The 18687-nt window shown below is 40.8% G+C and overlaps 1 long non-coding RNA gene across 1 annotated transcript in view; it reads left to right on the top strand.

The window, feature by feature from the left end:
• LOC119472634 overlaps window positions 1-16733 on the top strand; it is a 29347-nt gene extending 12614 nt beyond the window's left edge. Inside the window, exons 2-3 of the long non-coding RNA XR_005201789.1 lie at window positions 14017-14120; window positions 16672-16733. This is a non-coding gene — a long non-coding RNA (uncharacterized LOC119472634). The remainder of the gene's footprint in view (window positions 1-14016; window positions 14121-16671) is intronic.
• The last annotated feature ends 1954 nt before the right edge of the window (window positions 16734-18687 follow it).

Genomic DNA, 18687 nt, shown 5'->3' on the forward strand with positions numbered 1-18687 from the left:
AGATGGAGCCTCACTCTGTTGCCCAGGCTGGAGTGCAGTGGTGCCATCTTGGCTTATTGCAACCCCTGCCTCCTGGGTTCAAGTGATTCTCCTGCCTCAGCCTCCTGAGTAACTGGGAGTACAGGTGCCTACCATCACACCCAGCTAATTTTTGTATTAACTTGACATTGTCCCACAGCTTACTGATGATCGGTTCCTTTTTTCTTATACCCCAGTCTTATATTGTGAGTTTCATTTTGCATGGCTTATATTGCCATGTTTTAAAGTTCACTCATTTTTTTCTGCAGTGTCTAACCTGTCATTGATCCTGTCCAGTGTATTTTTAATCTTATTGTTTTTATCTTCAGAAGTTCAATTTGTATCTTTTTCATATTTCCTATGTCTTTAGTTAACATATTCAACCCTTCCTCTAGATCAGAGTTTCTCAACCTCAGCACTCCTGACAATTTGGGCTAGATGATTTTTTTGTCTTGGGGGACTATTTGGTGCATAAAGAATGTTTAGCAACATCCCTGGATTCTATCTACATCATGCCGGTGGCACCACTACCCCCAAGTTATGACAACCAAACTATCTCCAGACATTGCCAAATGTTACCAGGGATGGGGAATATGCCTCTACTGAAAACTATTACTCTAGATTTTGAGATACAAGGAATACAGTTATAATTGCTGTTTTAATGTCCTTATGCACTTTTTTTTTTTTTGAGACAGGGTCTTATCTATGATGGAATATAGTGGTGTGATCTCAGCTCACTGTAGCCTCAGCCTCCCCAGTGATTCTCTCACCTCAGCCTCCCAAGTAGCTGGGACTATAGGCGTGTGCCATCATACTTGGCTCATTTTTGCATTTTTTGTAGAGACGGGGTTTCGTCATGTTGCCCAGGCTGGTCCCAAACTCCTGGGCTCGAGGGATCTGCCTGCTTTGCCCTCCCAAAGTACTAGGGTTATAGGTGTGAGCCACTATGCCTGGCCCATGTCTACTAATGCTATCAGCTATGTCCATTTTATGCAGTTTTGATTGATTGATTTTTTTCTCCTTATACTTTTTCTGCTTCTTTGCATGCCTTAGAGTTGTCTTTTTTAAATTGTGTGTCAGACATTGTAAATTTTACTTTGTTGGATGCTGGATATTCTCATATACCTATAAACATCCTTGAGCTTTATTCTGAGATGCAACTATGTTACCTGGAAAAAGTTTGATCCTTTCGGTTCTTGCCTTTAAGCCTCATAAGGTGAGATCAGAATAACATTTAATCTAGGGCTAAATTTCTCCCACTATGGAGGCAAAACCCTTCTGAGTACTCTACCCAAAACCCCATTATTTATGAGGTTTTCAAGTCTGGGTGGGGGGAATCGGCACTATTCTTGGCCCCGCATGAGCTTCTTATGAGTAGTTCTTTTCGTGTGTCGTTTTTCCCCGTGCATGTGCTGGAAAGTACTCAGCTGAGTATGTGAGGGAGAACCTCTGGACATTTTGGTGATTCTCTCTTTCCCTGAGAACCTTTCTCCTCTCCAGTATTTTATTCTGCAAACTCCAACAGCTTTGGTCTTTTTGGTCTTTCCCACCTTCATCTCTTCAACTTTCAGGTCTTTTCCTTAAGTCCGGAAGGTCACTGCATCTTGCTTGGGTTCCCCCTTTAATGCTCGTGCCCTGCAGCCTGGAAACTCTCCTTAGGCACTAAGCTCTGACAATCACTGGGCTCACTTGACTAGCTTCCCATCTCTCAGGGATCACTCTTCATTGTCTCATGTCCAGTGACTTAAAAACCATTGTTTCATAGATTTCGTCTGATTTTTTTTAGTGATTTCAGGCAGAAGGGTAAATCTGGTCTCTGTGACTCCATCTGGGCTGGAAACAAATCTGTACCACATTTAAGTTTTTAATTTATCTGGAATTTATATGGCTATTAAATCTTCTTAGTTATTAAATTTCTGACCATAACCATGCTTTGCTCTCACTCTCGATCGAAAAGTTTGAATGGAAATAAAATTCTACACTTAAAATAACTTTTACTCTAAACTTCAAAGGTATTTTTTTCTGTTTTTGAGCATCTAATGTTGATAGGAAATCTGATATTTGTTTGATTCTTGCTTTTTCTTCTAAGATAATTTAATCATTTATTGATTACACATGATAATGGATGATACACAAGCTTCATTCTCATCTATAATTTTATCTGGTACCATTATTCAATTTAGATATATTGCATGGGATGTGCTAACAATCATTTTTATAACCAATAATTCCATGATTTTGCTTGGGTAATCCCTTTTAATGGTGAACTTCAGGTTGCAATAGTAACTATCAGTTCAACTACACCAAGGTTTCTGAAAACAATGGCTTCTCCACCCAAGCAGGTTGCATATAAATTTCAAATAGAACCTGGCATCACCCTGAGAGAATTCTAACTTCACACTGTTGGGGGAAATTTACCAAGATGGCTTCGGCGTAGACTAACTTTACACAGCACATTAAAAAAAAAAAAGACATTTATTCAGCATTACAATCAGACTATTACATTTAGCAATCAACAGCATGGGTGCAAAAAAAAAAAAAAAAATTAAAAAAAAAACAGAAGGGGGAAAAAAAAAAAAAAAAAAAAATCAAGCCGGGAGTGGTAGCTCATGCCTGTAATCCCAGCACTTTGAGAGGCCAAGGCACGTGGATCCCTTGAGGCCAGGAGTTCAGACCACCCTGGCTAACATAGTAAAACCCTTCTCTACTAAAATAACAAAAATTAAACAGGCATGGTGGTACATGCTTGTAATCCCAGCTATTCAAAAGGCTGGGGCATGAGAATCACTTGAACCCAGGAGGCAGAGGTTGCTGTGAGCCAAGATGGCACCACTGCTTTCCAGCCTGGATGATAGCAAGGCCCTGTCTTGAAAAAAACCCTACAGTAATGCAAATGAATCTTTTCCATAGACCTGGCAATAAATTGTGTTTGGTGAAGATGCAACTGATGACCACTTTGTGGAAAAGATGATTCCAAGCATTATTCTATTTATTATAAATATCGATCAGTTTTCATCTATTGACAAATTCATTTTGGCATTCCTGATTGCTTCTATATGTGTTTGTTCTTTAAATGCCCTTTCAACTGGTTTTAATTTATTAGTGTTTTCTTTATTAGTGAATGTGTTCAATAAAATCTTTGACTTTTTTATTTTTATTTTTATTTTATTTTATTTTTGAGACAAAGTCTCACTCTGTCATCCAGGCTGGAGTGCAGTGGTGGGATGTTGGCTCACTGCAACCTCTGCTTCCGGGGTTCAAGAATTCACTTGCCTCAGCCTCCTGAGTAGCTAGGACTACAGTTGCACCACCCATGTCCAGCTAATTTTTGTATTTTTAGTAGAGACAAGCTTTCACCCTGTTGGCCAGGTTGGTCTCGAACTCCTGACCTTAAGTGATCCACCTGCCTCAGCCTCCCAAAGTGTTGGGAATATAGGCATGAACCACCACACCTGGCAAAATCTTTAACTTTTTAAAATATTTGTATGACAGTCACACTTTTGCCCTATTTTTAAAATAACATTTTATTAGTAGCATATATGAATTATAATGTACATCATTATTATAATGTTTGAGAGGAGTTGGAGAACACTTCAAACTGGGCTTTGGAACAGAGTACATTTTAGCTATGTCCTGGCTTCTTATCAAATCCTCTATGACAAATCTGGCTGGTCACCTGTTTCTATAAATAAAATTTATTGGCACACAGCCAAACCCATTCATTTACATATTGTCTCTGGCTGCTTTTGTTCTAAAAAAAAAAAAAAAGCCAAGAGTTGCAACAAAGACTATATGCCCCATAAGCCTAAAATATTTACCATCTGGCTTTTTAAAAAAAAGTTTTTAGACACCTTTGTTAAGATATGACACCAACCTGCTTTACTATATTAACTGAAAATAAAAATTAAAATGGAAATTATTGGGTTTTTCTTTACCTCCAAATGGATATGCAGTGAAATTTACAGGGGTAGAGGGAGCTTCTGCATTTTGAGAGATAGTGTGTGGCGTCTCCTACAGCCCTTGAAGTTAGAGTGAGTTGGGTGTGAATCTATACTCTCCTTGACTAGACTGTTTAACCTTCCTAAGCCTCAGTTAACTTGTCTATCAAATATGGATTAATTATATTTAATTTGGTGGTTGTGAGGATTAATTGAACCGCTATACGTAAAAGGTGTAATACCCAGAACATAGAAATCCATGTTGTTATTGGGCATGGACAAACTTTGGAAAGAACCAAAAGAAATAACATCCATGCCTGGTTTTGTAAAGTCTGTATCTGTTGCCAGCATGCCTGACTTCAAACTTATCACCACTATTTCAATAAAGTGCTCCTCTTCTCCCCACTCAAGAGGTAAAGGCTATGTGCTATGTGTTTGGTTGGCTGAGAATACTCCAAGGAGAAAGTTCACTGAAGTATACCTAGCAACATTTCATCCTTATTGTGATAAAATGAGTGCAAAAATGGCCCCAGTTCTTCTCTTCCCAGTATCTATGCCCCTTATGATGTGACTTTGCAGCTTCCCTCATCTAAATATGAAGTCCATTTTCCCTTCCCTTGAATCTCTACTGGCCTTGTTAATCACTTAACCAGTAGGATGAAGCATAAGTGAATATGCCAGTTCTGAACTGAGGCCTTGAGAAAGAAGACTTGCGTGTCTTCTGCTTGCTCGTTTGGAACCTTTCCTCCACCACGGTAGGAAACCTGAAAGCGCAGAGATGAGTCATAACAGCCATAGCCATGCTAGTCCAATTAGACCCCAGCTGGCCTGCCAGCTGATCATGGATACCAGTGAACCCAGCTGAAATCAATCAAGACTAGCTCAACAGCAAAACTGCCTAGCAAATCCATAGACTCATGGCAAAAATAAATATTTTTGGCAGGGTGTCGTGGCTCACACCTGCAATCCCAGCACTTTGGGAGGCCGAGGCGGGTGGATCATCTGAGATTACAAGTTCAAGACCAGCCTGACCAGCATGGTGAAATCCTGTCTCTACTAAAAGATACAAAAAAATTAGCCAGGCATGGTGTCATGTGCCTGTAATCCCAGTCACTTCGGAGGCTGAGGCTGGAGAATTGCTGAAACCCAGGAAGTGGAGGTTGTAGTGAGACAAGATTGTGCCACTGCTCTCCAGCCTGGGACAACAAGAGAGAAACTTCATCTCAAAATACATATATATATATATATATATACACACACACATACATATATGCCAAAATAAATAAATAAATGTTGGATAATTTCTATCCTTGAAACTTGGCTATTAAATGATTGCTGTCTGGTGCTATTCAGTTGGGAATTGTTGAGCACATATCCCGCACATCAAAGTAGAGTGCTCTTCTGAAAAATACCATCCTGACTCAGCCCTGTTATGTCAGGACATGGATGACACAGTCGATCCAGATGCATACTCAAGGAAAAGATTTCCATGAAATATTTGCTCAGAATTCATAGCTGTTGGCCACAAAGACTGTTTAACAGTATTATGCGAACTTTTTTATTTTTTGAGACAAGTTTCACTTTTGTCACTCAGGCTGGAGTGTAATGGCGCAATCTTGGCTCACTGCAACCTCCGCCTCCTGAGTTCAAGTGATTCCCCTGCCTCAGCCTCCCAAGTAGCTGATATTACAGGTGCCCGCCACCACACCCAGCTAATTTTTGCATTTTTAGTAAAGACAGGGTTTCACCATGTTGGCCAGGCTGGTCTTGAACTCCTGACCTCAGTTGATCTGCCTGTCTCAACCTCCCAAAGTGCTGGGATTACAGGTGTGAGCCACCGTGCCTAGCCTACAAGAACCTTTAAAGAAAAGATTATAAGTAGTTGTTCCATCCACAGGACCAATTCTTATCATTGGAAGCATTAGAACCAAAATGTGACAAGGATTTTTGAGTCTGTACTGCCTCCTGTTTGGTAACAGTTGTTAATGGAACAAAGTCTGAGTGCTGCGAGAGAATACACTGTTCCTTGCGACTGCAATAAGAAGTGATATGATGATATGATGGCATGATTTTCTTGAAGTAGCTAAAAACGGAGCAACATTCTCCTGGAGTTTCTGGTGTTTTCCTTGTGATTTTAAGGATGACTGTGCCTTTATCTGCTTGACTGTACTGTGGCTCTGCCACCTGTGTCATGTTAGGTGGGTCCTTTAATTGCTCTGGGCTCAGTTTCTTCATATGTAATGTGAGGTTATTGAATGACTTCCCAGGTCTCTTCTATCCTTACGAGTTCGTGTCAGTTTCATTTACAATTTTTTTTCTTAATTTTTGTTCTCACTCATCGAACATTTATTTTATATATATTATATGCCAGGCATTTTACCAGTCACTAGAGATATGGCAGTGAATAATGGGACATGGACTCTGGTCTCACATGAATAAAAATGACAGCAAGCATATTATCAACAATATCTAATATCATGTTACATTATAGGTTCTGAAACTCTAGCCGGGCGCGGTGGCTCAAGCCTGTAATCCCAGCACTTTGGGAGGCCGAGGCGGGTGGATCACGAGGTCAAGAGATCGAGACCATCCTGGTCAACATGGTGAAACCCCGTCTCTACTAAAAATACAAAAAAAAAACATTAGCTGGGCATGGTGGCGCGTGCCTGTAATCCCAGCTACTCAGGAGGCTGAGGCAGGAGAATTGCCTTAACCCAGGAGGCGGAGGTTGCAGTGAGCCGAGATCGCGCCATTGCACTCCAGCCTGGGTAACAAGAGTGAAACTCCGTCTCAAAAAAAAGGAAACTCTTTCACGGGCATTTTTATATTTGGCCTTCAGTATAGTACTGTTAACAAGTTAGGCCAGGTATTATTATTTGCATTTGACATATGAAAAAGCCCAAACACAGAAACATTAAATTGGCCAAGGATACATGGTAGTGATATTCTGAACTAAGATTTAGAAATTTTGATCCTGATTATTTACAAAAAAGTTTGTTTAATGAAACATTTCAAGCGTACTTTTAAAAAGCACGATAAATTACATGTACTCATTAAAATTAAAAACAAAAGTTTTTTTTTGAGACAAGGTCTTATTCTGTCACCCAGGCTGGGGTACAGTGGCATGATATCACAGCTCACTGCAGCCTTGACCTCCCAGGGTCAGATGATCCTCCCACCCCAGCCTCTCAAATAGCCAGGAACACAGGATGCACAGCCATGCACAGCCAATTTTTGTATTTTTTGTAGAGATAGGCTGTTTGCCATGTTGCCCACATTGGTCTTGAACTCCTGGACTCAAGGGATCTGCCCATCTCGGCTTCTGAAAGTGCTGGGATTACAGGTGTGAGCCACCACTCCCAACCCCAAATTAACAATGATCAAGATTTTGACTATATATTTTTCATCTTCCCCCTTTTTTTCTTTGTAGAAGTTTTTTTGTTTTTGTTTAGTTTTTTGAGACAAAGTCTTCCTCTGTCACTCAGGCTGGAGCACAGTGGCTTGAACACAGCCCACGGCAGTCTCGACCTCCTGGGCTCAAGCAATCCTCCTACTCAGCCTCCCTAGTAGCTTGGACTGACTACAGGTGTGCCACCATGCCTGGCTAATTTTTAGTTATTTTTTTGTAGAGACAATGTCCCACTGTGTTGCTCAGGCTGGTCTCGAATTCCAGGGCTGAAGTGATCTTCCTGCCTCAGCCTCCCAAAGTGCTGGATTACAGGCATGAGCCATTGCACTTGGCCTGTAGATGTATTTTAAGTAAATGCCAAAAATCATGTCATTTCACCCCTTCATCCTCAATATAAATCTTTAAAAAGTAAGGGCATTTACCTAACATCACTACTACAATGCCACTTTCACACTAATAACATCAAGAATAATTATTTGTCTCATTTAAATCTAATTCTTGAATTCTTGATGTTCATTTGGGTAGAATAAAGTTTAAAATCATTTTGCTATTTGGTCACACACTGACTAGCCAAGCATCATATAAATTTTTTTCACCACAACAGTTTATTGGTTCCTAGATCATCCCTCCTTTCCCAAAAGACTTATTTTGTGTCAGGAAATACTGTCTGTTAGCTCCCATTTCTCCTTAGTGCCTTAGTCTATTTGTGCTGCTGTAACAGAACACCTGAGGCTGGGGAACTTATAAAAAACAGATACTTATTGTTCACAGTTCTGGAGGCTGAGAAGTCTGAGATCAAAGCACCAGCCTTTTTAGCATCTGATGAGGGGCCAGTCTCTGCCCTCAAGATAGTGCCTTGAACTCTGCATCCTCCAGAGGAAGAGGAACAGTGTTCCTCACATAGCAGAAGAGCAGAGGAGAGAGAGCCCACTCCTGCAAACTCCTTTTAAACAGCAGCATCAATCCACTTACAAGGGTAGAGCCCTCATGGCTGAAACACCTCCCATTCAGCCCCACCTCTCAACATTGTCACAATGAGGATTAAGCTTCCAGCACATAAATTTGGAGGGAACAAAAACATTCAAACCATAGTGTTTGGTTATAGAATTTTTAGCTAGAAGCAAATAAAATAAAAAATAAAAACTGTATTTCCCAGCCTTCCTCGCAGCTAGATGTGGCTGTGAGTAAATTCTAGTCCACGAGATGTTAACTGAATTGTTGAGCTGAGTTTCTGGGAAGTGTTTGTAAGGGTAGAGGGCAGGTTTTCTTTGCCCTTTCTCGTTCTTACTCACTAGAACAGAGAAACAGTCGCTGGACCTGAAGCATCTTGATCTATGAGGCTGTGTACAAAGAAAAATAGGTGAGATATTAAAAGAGAAGTACTCAATGAGAATGCTAAGGCATAAGAATAATACAAAGTACTTTGGAGACTCAGGGGAAAGGGTGGAAAGTGGGTGAGAAATAAAACTCTACATGTTGGGTACAGTGTACACTGCTTGGGTGATGGGTGCACCAAAATCTCAGAAATCGCCACTAAAGAACTTATCCATGTAACCAAACACCACCTGTTCTGCCAAAACCTATTGAAATAAAAAATAATTTTAAAAAAATCATAGATGACATAGACAAACAGGGAAAAAAAGGGAGAGAAAAGGCACTTAGATCCCTGATGATCCATGAAGCCACCATATCAGTTTGGAAGTAAACTTTCTGCACTTCAAGCCAATGTTCTGTATTTTGGTTTCTGATTACTTTCTTACCTGTAGCCAAACAAACCCTGACTTACATACATTGCTGTATACGTCGTTCCTCATCGCTCAATTATGGTAGAACTAGACACACAGAAAACTGGCTTTGCTCTGAGCTAAGGCCTCCTCTTGTAACATAACTATTAACTGAAATGTTCCATTAAACTTAATGTTTTTCGGTTTTTGGTTTTGTTTTAGAGACAGGGTCTTGCTCTGTCACCCCGGCTGAGTATAGTGAGGCTATCACAGCTCACTGTAGTCTCAAACTCCTGGGCTCAAGCAGTCCTCCCACCTCAGCCTCCTGAGTAGCTGGGACTACAGTTGCACACCACCACATCACCCTAATTTTAAAAAACATATTTTTTTTTTTGGTAGAGATGGGATCTCACTACATAGCCCAAGCTGGTCTGGAACTCCTGGCCTCAAGTGATTCTCTTGTAATTTGCTAGAATTACAGAGATGAGCCATAGCACCCAACCAAACTTAATGTTTTAAGATGAAAATGTTCAACTTTCAAAACTCCTTTCCCTTGGTCTGCCCTTGCTATACAGTCAACACATCTCTTCTGCCTTCATAATTGATTGGCTACTCAAATATATCAGTTTCTTGGTTCTTAAAAGTAGTGTTCTGGCCAGATGCTGTAGCTCACGCCTGTAATCCTAGCACTTTAGACTGCCAAGGCTGATCACTTCAGCCCAGGAGTTCGAGAGCAGCCTGGGCAACATGGCAAAACTCCAACTCTAAAAACAATTACAAAAATTGGGGCAAGCACAGTGGCTCATGCCTGTAATCCCACCACTTAGGGATGCCAAGGCAGGCAGATCACCTGAGATTGGGAGTTCGAGACCAGCCTGGCCAACATGGAGAAACTCCATCTCTACTAAAAATGGAAAATTAGACTAGGCGTGGTGGCTCAAGCCTGTAATCCCAGCACTTTGGGAGGCCAAGGCGGGCGGATCACGAGGTCAAGAGATCAAGACCACCCTGGCCAACATGGTGAAACCCCGTCTCTACTAAATATACAAAAATTAGCTGCGCGTGGTGGCATGCACCTGTAGTCCCAGCGACTCGGGAGGCTGAGGCAGGAGAATTGCTTGAACCCGGGAGGCGGAGGTTGCAGTGAGCCGAGATTGTGCCACTGCACTCCAGCCTAGCACCTGGTGACAGAGTGAGACTCTGTCTCAAAAAAAAAAAGGAAATTAGCCAGGCATGGTGATACATGCCTGTAGTCCCAGTTACTTGGGAGGCTGAGGCAGGAGAACCACTTGAACCTGGAAAGCAGAGGTTGCAGTGAGTCGAGATTGCACCATTGTACTCCAGTCTGGGCAACAAGAGTGAAACTCCGTCTCAAAAAAAAAAAAAAAAAGAAATTACAAAAATTAGCTGGGCATGGTGGTATGTGCCTATAGTCCCAGCTACTTGGGAAGCTGAGGTGGGAGGATCAGTTGAGCCTGGGGAGGTTGAGCCTCCAGTGAGCTGTGATCATGCCACTACACTCCAGCCTGCGTGACAGAATGAGACCCTGTCTCAAAAAAAAAGGACTGTTTTGTTCATATGGTTTGCAAAAAGGATTTGGCGAAGGCTGGAAAAGACTTGAAATATTGAATGAATAACAAGCACTAAATACTGGAACAAGCCCAGCCTTGTTACCTTCTCTGATCTCTGAAAATACATCAGCGAATGCAGAGCTAGTGCTGGTAAGCTACAATGAGCTGTCACAGTTGATGTAGTCATTATCAGAAGATCACAGTATATGCACAGAGATTCAAATATTGTTAACAGGTCTACATTTAAAAGGTTTCTTAGTAATTTTACAGCTGGTAAATCAACCCCTTGATGACACGGTGAAATAGGGCTAGAATATTAAAGCACTTAAACATGGGTTTTTAATTTGTTAACCAAACATTAAGACATTTCCTCAATCTCTTTTCATATTTTAAAAAAAAGGAAAAGAAAAGAATACTTGCAGTAACAAAGTAAAGTATTAAGGTTTCTTTCAAAGATGCAGGCTGATTTCCAGTATTCCAGACCTTTGGATTATGTCATGAAATGGGAGCTAATAAAAAAGAATGCACACCTGACAGATTGAATATTTTTTCTATTATGAATAATTCTCTATTAAAGCCATCGATCAGATTTTATTTTAAAGAGATATGAGTGATCAAGTTATTAGATCAGCACCTCAATTTTGAGCCAAATGGAAAACTCCTATAGATTTTGTAATTCGGGACATCTCATGAGCTGCTGTTCATCTGCTCATGAGATGTTTAAAGAATTGTAATCCACTAAGTTGTACATGTAACAGCAAAGTGTTAATCAAAACACTGCGGCCAGACGTGGTAGCTCATGCCTGTAACCTCAGCACTTTGGGAGGCCAAGGCGGGTAGATCACTTGAGGTCAGGAGATTGACACCAGCCTGGCCAACATCATGAAACCCTGTCTCTACTAAATATACAAAAATTAGCCTGGTGTGGTGGTACGTACCTGTAATCCCAGCTACTCAAGAGGCTAAGGCATGAGAATTGCTTAACCTGGGAGTTGGAGGTCGCAGTGAGGCAAGATCAAGCCACTGCACTCCACCCTGGGTAATGGAGTGAGACTTTGTCTCTAAATAAATAAATAAATACCTCTGCCAATCTTACTTTTTCAAGACATTTATGGAAAATAATTCCTAATAAAGAAGACATAGGGTATATGTAAAATTATTCCTTATATCTTAGTCTTTGAGGAAATATTTTAAATTTCAACTACCATAGAGAGTAAAAAATACCTCTCAGATGTATATTCTTTGCACTTTGTTAGATGCTCCCTTTTTGTGTTCATATATGTTTTATTGCAGATTGTATTTTCCCGAAGTGGCTGAAACAGAATCTGTTTTTCCAAGTGCTCTTCTTATAATGTGACCTTAACATTTATCTTATGGAGAAGTGGAGTTTATGTCTTTTCCCCTTAACTTTGGGCAAACATTTGCAACTGTCTCAATAAAAAAAAATACACTGGAGAGTGATGCTATGTAAATTTTGAGGCGAGATCACAAAAATGCCAAGTGTTTCATCTTGCTGTCTTGGGACCCTCAATACAGGGATTCAGCTGCATGCTGTAAGGAAGCCTGCGCTGGCCTATGCAGAGCTACATGGTAGGTGTCCTGGTTAAAAGGCAGCATTTGGGCCAGGCATGGTGGCTCACGCCTGTAATACCAGCACTTTGGGAGGCCAAGGTGGGCAGATCACACCAGTCTGACTAACATGGTGAAATGTTGTTTCTACTAAAAATCCTAAATATTAGCCAGGTGTGGTGGCCCACGCCTGTAATCCCAGCTACTTGGAAGGCTGAGGCAGGAGAATCTCTTGAACCCAGGAGGCAGAGGTTGCAGGGAGCCAAGATCGTACTCCAGCTTTGGCAACAAGAGCAAAATTCCATCTCAAAAAAAAATAGCCAACATCCTCTGCCAGATAAGTGAGTGAAGTCATAGCCAAATGATTTCAGTCCCCAGTTGTTGGGTTACCTCTGGCCTTTGAGTCTATCTGGCTGATGCTTCAGATATGATGGAGTGAAGACAACCATCCAAACCCACTGTACCCAATCTGAATTCCTGACCCAGAGAATCTGGGAACATAATAGAATGGTCATTTTATGCCACTAAGTTTTAGGGTAATTTGTCACACAACAATGGTAACTGGAACATATGTTACCTAAAAGCTATATTAATGACAAGACTTCCAATTTCTTATAAATTTCTGAATAAAACCATACAATTAGCCTCATGTATTTTCAAAGTAGTCTTCAAATGTAAAATAAGAATAATAGCAGATGACCCTAAAGTGGACCAAGATATGAAAAAGTTACAATTGATATATTAATAGTTTCCCATGCCTTTTCATTGGCCAGAACTAGACCTTTTGTCTTTCAGAATTAGGCTTTTCCTCAAAAACCACGTCCTCAAACAAATTAGTTCCACTTAGTTTTTTCTTCATATTTTTATCTTTCTGAGTAGTCTTTTTCTTGAGTTCCAGATCCTTGACTCTCAGTCTGCTAGGCTTTTCTCTTTTTGAGATGGAGTCTCACTCTGTCACCCAGGCTGGAGTGCAGTGGTATGATCTCGGCTCACTGCAGCCTCTGCCTCCCAGGTTCAAGCAATTCTCCCACTTCAGCCTCCTGAGTAGCTGGGACTACATGCACATGCCACCACGCCCCGCTGATTTTTATATTTTTAGTAGAGATGGATTTCACCATATTGTCGAGGCTGGTCTCAAACTCCTGACCTTGTGATTCACCTGCCTTGGCCTCCTAAAGTGCTGGGATTACAGGCATGAGCCAACATGCCCAGCCAATTTTTGTATTTTTAGTAGAGACGGGGTTTCTCCATGTTGGCCAGGCTGGTCTCGAACTCCTGACCTCAAGTGATCCACCCGCCTCAGCCTCCCAAAGTGCTGTAATTCTAGGCATGAGCCACCGTGCCTGGCCGAGCTTTTCTGCATAGACATTCCATCATTCTCTCAAACTTAAATTGGTCTCAAACCAAACCCATTTCTTCTTTGAAAATCCGAATCTTCTGAGAGAGTAACAAAGGAAATGAGGCAAAATGTTAAAACCTGGTGAATGTGCTACAAGATAAACAGAAATGTTTCTTTTTAAGATTCTAGCAACTTTCCTGTGAGCTTCAAATTATATTTCAAAATAAGGAGCATGTTGGAACAGAAAAGAACTGGGATAAGGACCAGAAGCGAGCTGAATTTACTGCACAGCTCTCTAATTCTGGTAGTGATGTCTGTTATTACTGTTGCTTAAATACTTCAGAGCAATCCTTCATTCCATATTTCCTCAGTTCTTCTAATTAATCAATATGATTTTGTCTTTCTTTTTTGCCATCTGTAGTTAACATTTTTACTTTTCTCTTCCCAGTCCCCCTTCTGATGCTAACAGTGTCAAGATTTTCCTTTGGAGAGCCATTCTCCAGTTTTAGATCTTACATAGGAGTGGGATTCAAGAATGAAAATGTAACCCAGGTATAACATCTTGCAGATGGTCAATAAAGAAGTAGCAAGTTCCTTTAATAGTTTAAGTCGTTAAGAAAAAGTCCTGGCCAGGCATGGTAGCTCATGCCTGTAATCCCAGCACTTTGGTAGGCCAAGGCAGGCGGATCACCAGGTCAGGAGATCGAGACCATCCTAACACAGTGAAACCCTGACTCTACTAAAAATACAAAAAATTAGCCGGGTGTGGTGGTGTGCGCCTGTAGTCCTAGGTACACGGGAGGCTGAGGCAGGAGAATCGCTTGAATCCGGGAGGCGAAGGTTGCAGTGAGCCAAAAAAAAAAAGGAAAGAAAAAGGCCTAACCAATCTTGTTGGTTTTGCTCTCTTTTTCTATTTTGCCTTAGAGAGAAATGTGCTCATTAGGACTTTACATATATATGTATACACACACATATACAGAGAGAGACAGGGAGAGAGAGAGTTAGTGTGGGGTGAGTTTACTATAGAAAAATTATACTTTCTGCAAAAATAGTTGGTCCTCTTTCTTTCTTTTTTTTGTTCTTACCTTGGCTTAAAATATAATTCCTCAAGTCAAAATAGTATACTTAGGTAGGTAGGGCAATCTAAAATAAAATCCCAAGAATGAGAATCTTCATTCTTTCAAACTTTGTTGAGCCGTTATATTGCAAAGGATAGCCTCCTGTTTTGGATTTTGGCTTCTTTCGGTCCTCTGCACAATGACTAAATAAATGAGCCCCAGGAGGCCTACAAAAAGCAGTATCTTACTAACAGAGGCAGAACTACCCTGTGCTTCTTTTGCCATTTCTTGATTTACCTACACCACAGCCCCAGGTCTTAAAACCTATTCAAGAGAAAGGATATGGATATTTTTGTAAAATCAGTTTGTGTGTGTTTTTAAGAAAAGAAATATAGAGCTGTCTATATTACAAGCATGACTGTGAAAGGGATTTCGTTCAGAAGCAAGTGAATATTTGCGCCAACACTGAGTCTAGGTGCTTCAAGAAGTCCTAATGTACATCTTTTTTTCCTTGCTGAGTCTTATCTACTTCACCTCCTTAAAATGCCAACCCATGGGCCCGGCACAGTGGCTCACACCTGTAATCCCAGTACTTAGGGAGGCTGAGGTGGGTGGATCACGAGGTCAGGAGTTCAAGACTATCCTGACCAACATGGTGAAACCCTGTCTTTACTAAAAATACAAAAATTAGCCAGGCGTAGTGGCATATGCATGTAATCCCAGCTACTCAGGAGGCTGAGACTGGAGAATCTCTTGAACCTGGGAGGCAGAGGTTGCAATGAGCCAACATTGCACCATTACACTCCAGCCTGGGCAACAGAGCAAGACTCCATCTCAAAACTGCCAACCCGTGGTTTATAAAACCTACAAAACTCAATGCAATGTCCATCACTCCTTTTTTTCTTCCTTTTTCTCATTAACTAGCATCATTGCCCTCTTTGGCAACTGCACAGTTACCTGGTATTACCAGAAAGATTCTAAAATAGACTATTGGCTCTTCTGTTCACTCTTTCCTCTTGCTAAGTTTTGTTTGTTTATTGTTTGTTTGTTTGTTATTTGAGATGGAGCCTTGCTCTGTTGCCCAGGCTGGAGTGCAGTGGTGCAATCTTAGCTCAGTGCAACTTCTGCCTCCCGGGTTCAAGCAATTCTCCCACCTCAGGCTCTCCAGTAGCTGGGATTACAGGCATGTGCCACCATGCCTGGCTAATTTTTGTATTTTTAGTAGAGATGGGGTTTCACCATGTTAGCCAGGTTGGTTTCGAACTCCTGACCTCAGGTGATCTGCCCACCTTGGTCTCCCAAAGTGCTGGGATTACAGGCATGAGCCACTGTGCCTGGCCTCTTGCTAAGTTTTTCTTCTCACCTATAAGCTCCACTGGCAGGTTGAGGCCCTGGTATGGTATCCAGTGATCAATGTTGAAATCTATCCTTACTGGTATTTGCTCCTTGGAGGTGAAAAAAATAAATGTTTTATAAAGCTCAAATTGGCCTTATCAAACAAAACATCTGCTAGATCAGTGAATGACTGGTGACAGCAGGAGACAGCAGTGCTGGCCTCTCCAATAGAAGTCACTGCAGTTAATGGAAGCTATTATGGGAAAATTCTGGCAAGAAGTTTTCTTTTTCTTTCTTTTTTTTTTTCTCCTTCAGACAGCTAAAAATTTTCTTAAAGAAAAAATGTATTCAGTTGCTAGGGCAACTGTGGTTTCAAAACTACCATAACAAAAGCCCAGATATCACATATCAAACTACCAAATTGTTAATTTGACTGGTATTTTAAAATAACTGCTTGAAAGAGATGTTTCCTCCTTATCTTAGCTATGGAGAACAGAGGGAAAGGAAGAACAGGCAGAAAAGAAGGAAAAGGGAGAAAAAAAACTGATAGATTTGTTTAAGAAATGTTTTTGCCTTGCTAAATATTTGTTGGAAGTAAAAATTCTTTTAAGTTATGGATACATTTATATGCAGGATTTATTTAGTCAGATTCAAAACATAAGGTGGACAGTGGGTTATTCTGTTTTCAATTTCTCTTCCCGCATTTCAAGCCTTGCCTGGGTTTTAAGTGAACAGTTTTCCATGAGTACTTGGTAAAGGAACTGGTTACTTGGGGGAGTCATGCATGTTCTGAAATCTTTTATGAGTGATTGTATTTTTTCTGTCTTGGTTTTCATCACTTGATTTAAAGTGAATATAATAAAGCCATTAAGTGCTTGGATTCTGGAATTGGTCATATCTTGGACTAAATTCCTTTTCTATCCCCTACTAAATTTTTTTCACCTCTCTGAGTTTATTTATTTATAAAAAGATTAAGGCCAGGCAAAGTGGCTTACGCCTGTAAACTCAACATTATGAGATGCTGAGGTGGGAGGATTGCTTGAGCCCAGGAGTTTAAGACCAGCTGAACAACATGGTGAAACCCTGTCTCTACTAAAAGCAAACAAATAAATAAATTGCTGGGCATGGTGGCATGTGCCTGTAGTACCAGCCACCTGGGAGGCTGAGATGGGAGGATCCACTGAGTCCAGAAGGTCAAGGCTGCAGTGAGCCGTGACTGCACCACTGTTCTCCAGCCTGAGCCACAGAGTGAGACCATGTTTCTAAATAAATAAATACTTTAAATATGAAAAGAATATCAGCCAAGGGCTGTGGTGTGCATCTGTAGTTCCCACTACTGGGGAGGCTGAGGTAGGAGGATCCCTTGGGGCCAGGAGTTTGAGCCTATAGTAAGTTATGATCCCACCCATGAATAGCAACTGGAGCCTGGCTTGGAAAACATAGTCAGACCCTGTCTCTTAAAAAAAAAACAGGGTGGGGGTAGGGGAGGTGGATATCAAAACAAATGACTGACTTACCTCAACAAATAAATTGCAAGGAAAGGAAAAGAGAGAGAGGAACCTATAGATTAAAAGACACTGGGAGGCATATTAACTAAATGTTATATGTGTATGTTTAAATCTGATTTGAAAAAAATTTAAAAAATCATTTATGAGACAATTGGAGAGACTTGAATGTTGATTAGATATCTAATAATATTAAAGAATTATTTCAAATGTGTTTAGGTATAATTACAGAATAACATTGTTTTGGAGGATTTTTGGTGTTATTTTTTGACATTTTGATACATACCGTAATATTTACAAATAAAATAATATAATATCTGAGATTTGCCTCAAAATAAGGAAGAGGGAAATGGATGGGATAGAGATGAAACAGGTTTGGCCGTAAGCTGACAAATGTTGGTACTGGGTGATGGAAATAGAGGGGCTCATTAAAATATTACCTCTACTTCTAAATAAGTATTTGATTTTTTTTTTTTCAATTTTCAGACAGGATCTTGCTCTGTCACCCAGTCTGGAGTGAAGTGGTGCAATCATGGTTCACTGCAGCTTTGACCTCTCAGGCTCAATTGATCCTCCCATGTCAGCCTCCTTAGTAGCTGGGACCATAGACACACACAACCATGCTGAGCTAATTTTTGTAATTTTTGTAGAGACAGGGTTTTTCCATGTTGCCAGGCTGGTCTTGAATCCTGGGCTCAAGGGATATGCTCTGCCTTGGCCTCCCAAAGTGCTGGGATTATAGGCTTGAGCCACGGTGCCCAGCAGATACTTTCTACAATAAAAGTTTTTAAAAGGTATCAGGAATACCTGGTAAGATTATTGTGTGGATTAAATGAGATGCTGTGTGTAAAGCACTTGGCAGAATGCCTTGTATATAATAAACGATCAATAAATACTAGCTATTACTACTTTTAGAGACAAGGCCTCCTCTTCCTCTCCTGCAGAACTCTGAAAGCCAGACCATGAAATGTGTTGCTGACTGGAGCAGCTAACCTTACGCCTTCCAAATCAGACAGCTGCAAGCTGTCATTGCATGCATCCTCATCCAACCTTGCTCCTGTACTAGTCCCTGTGCTTCCCACACACACACTAAAATTCTGTTTGATAGCGGCTGTTGGCTTTGTGTTTAGTTTCACAGTAAGTTTTAGCTGGGAATGCTATTTCAGTGGAAAATGGAAGGCAAGAACTTTTTTAGCTCAACTATTAATAAGTATTGAGCAC

The sequence above is a fragment of the Cebus imitator genome, unplaced genomic scaffold (assembly GCF_001604975.1).
Source record: "Cebus imitator isolate Cc_AM_T3 unplaced genomic scaffold, Cebus_imitator-1.0 Scaffold110, whole genome shotgun sequence".
Lineage (NCBI taxonomy): Eukaryota > Metazoa > Chordata > Mammalia > Primates > Cebidae > Cebus > Cebus imitator.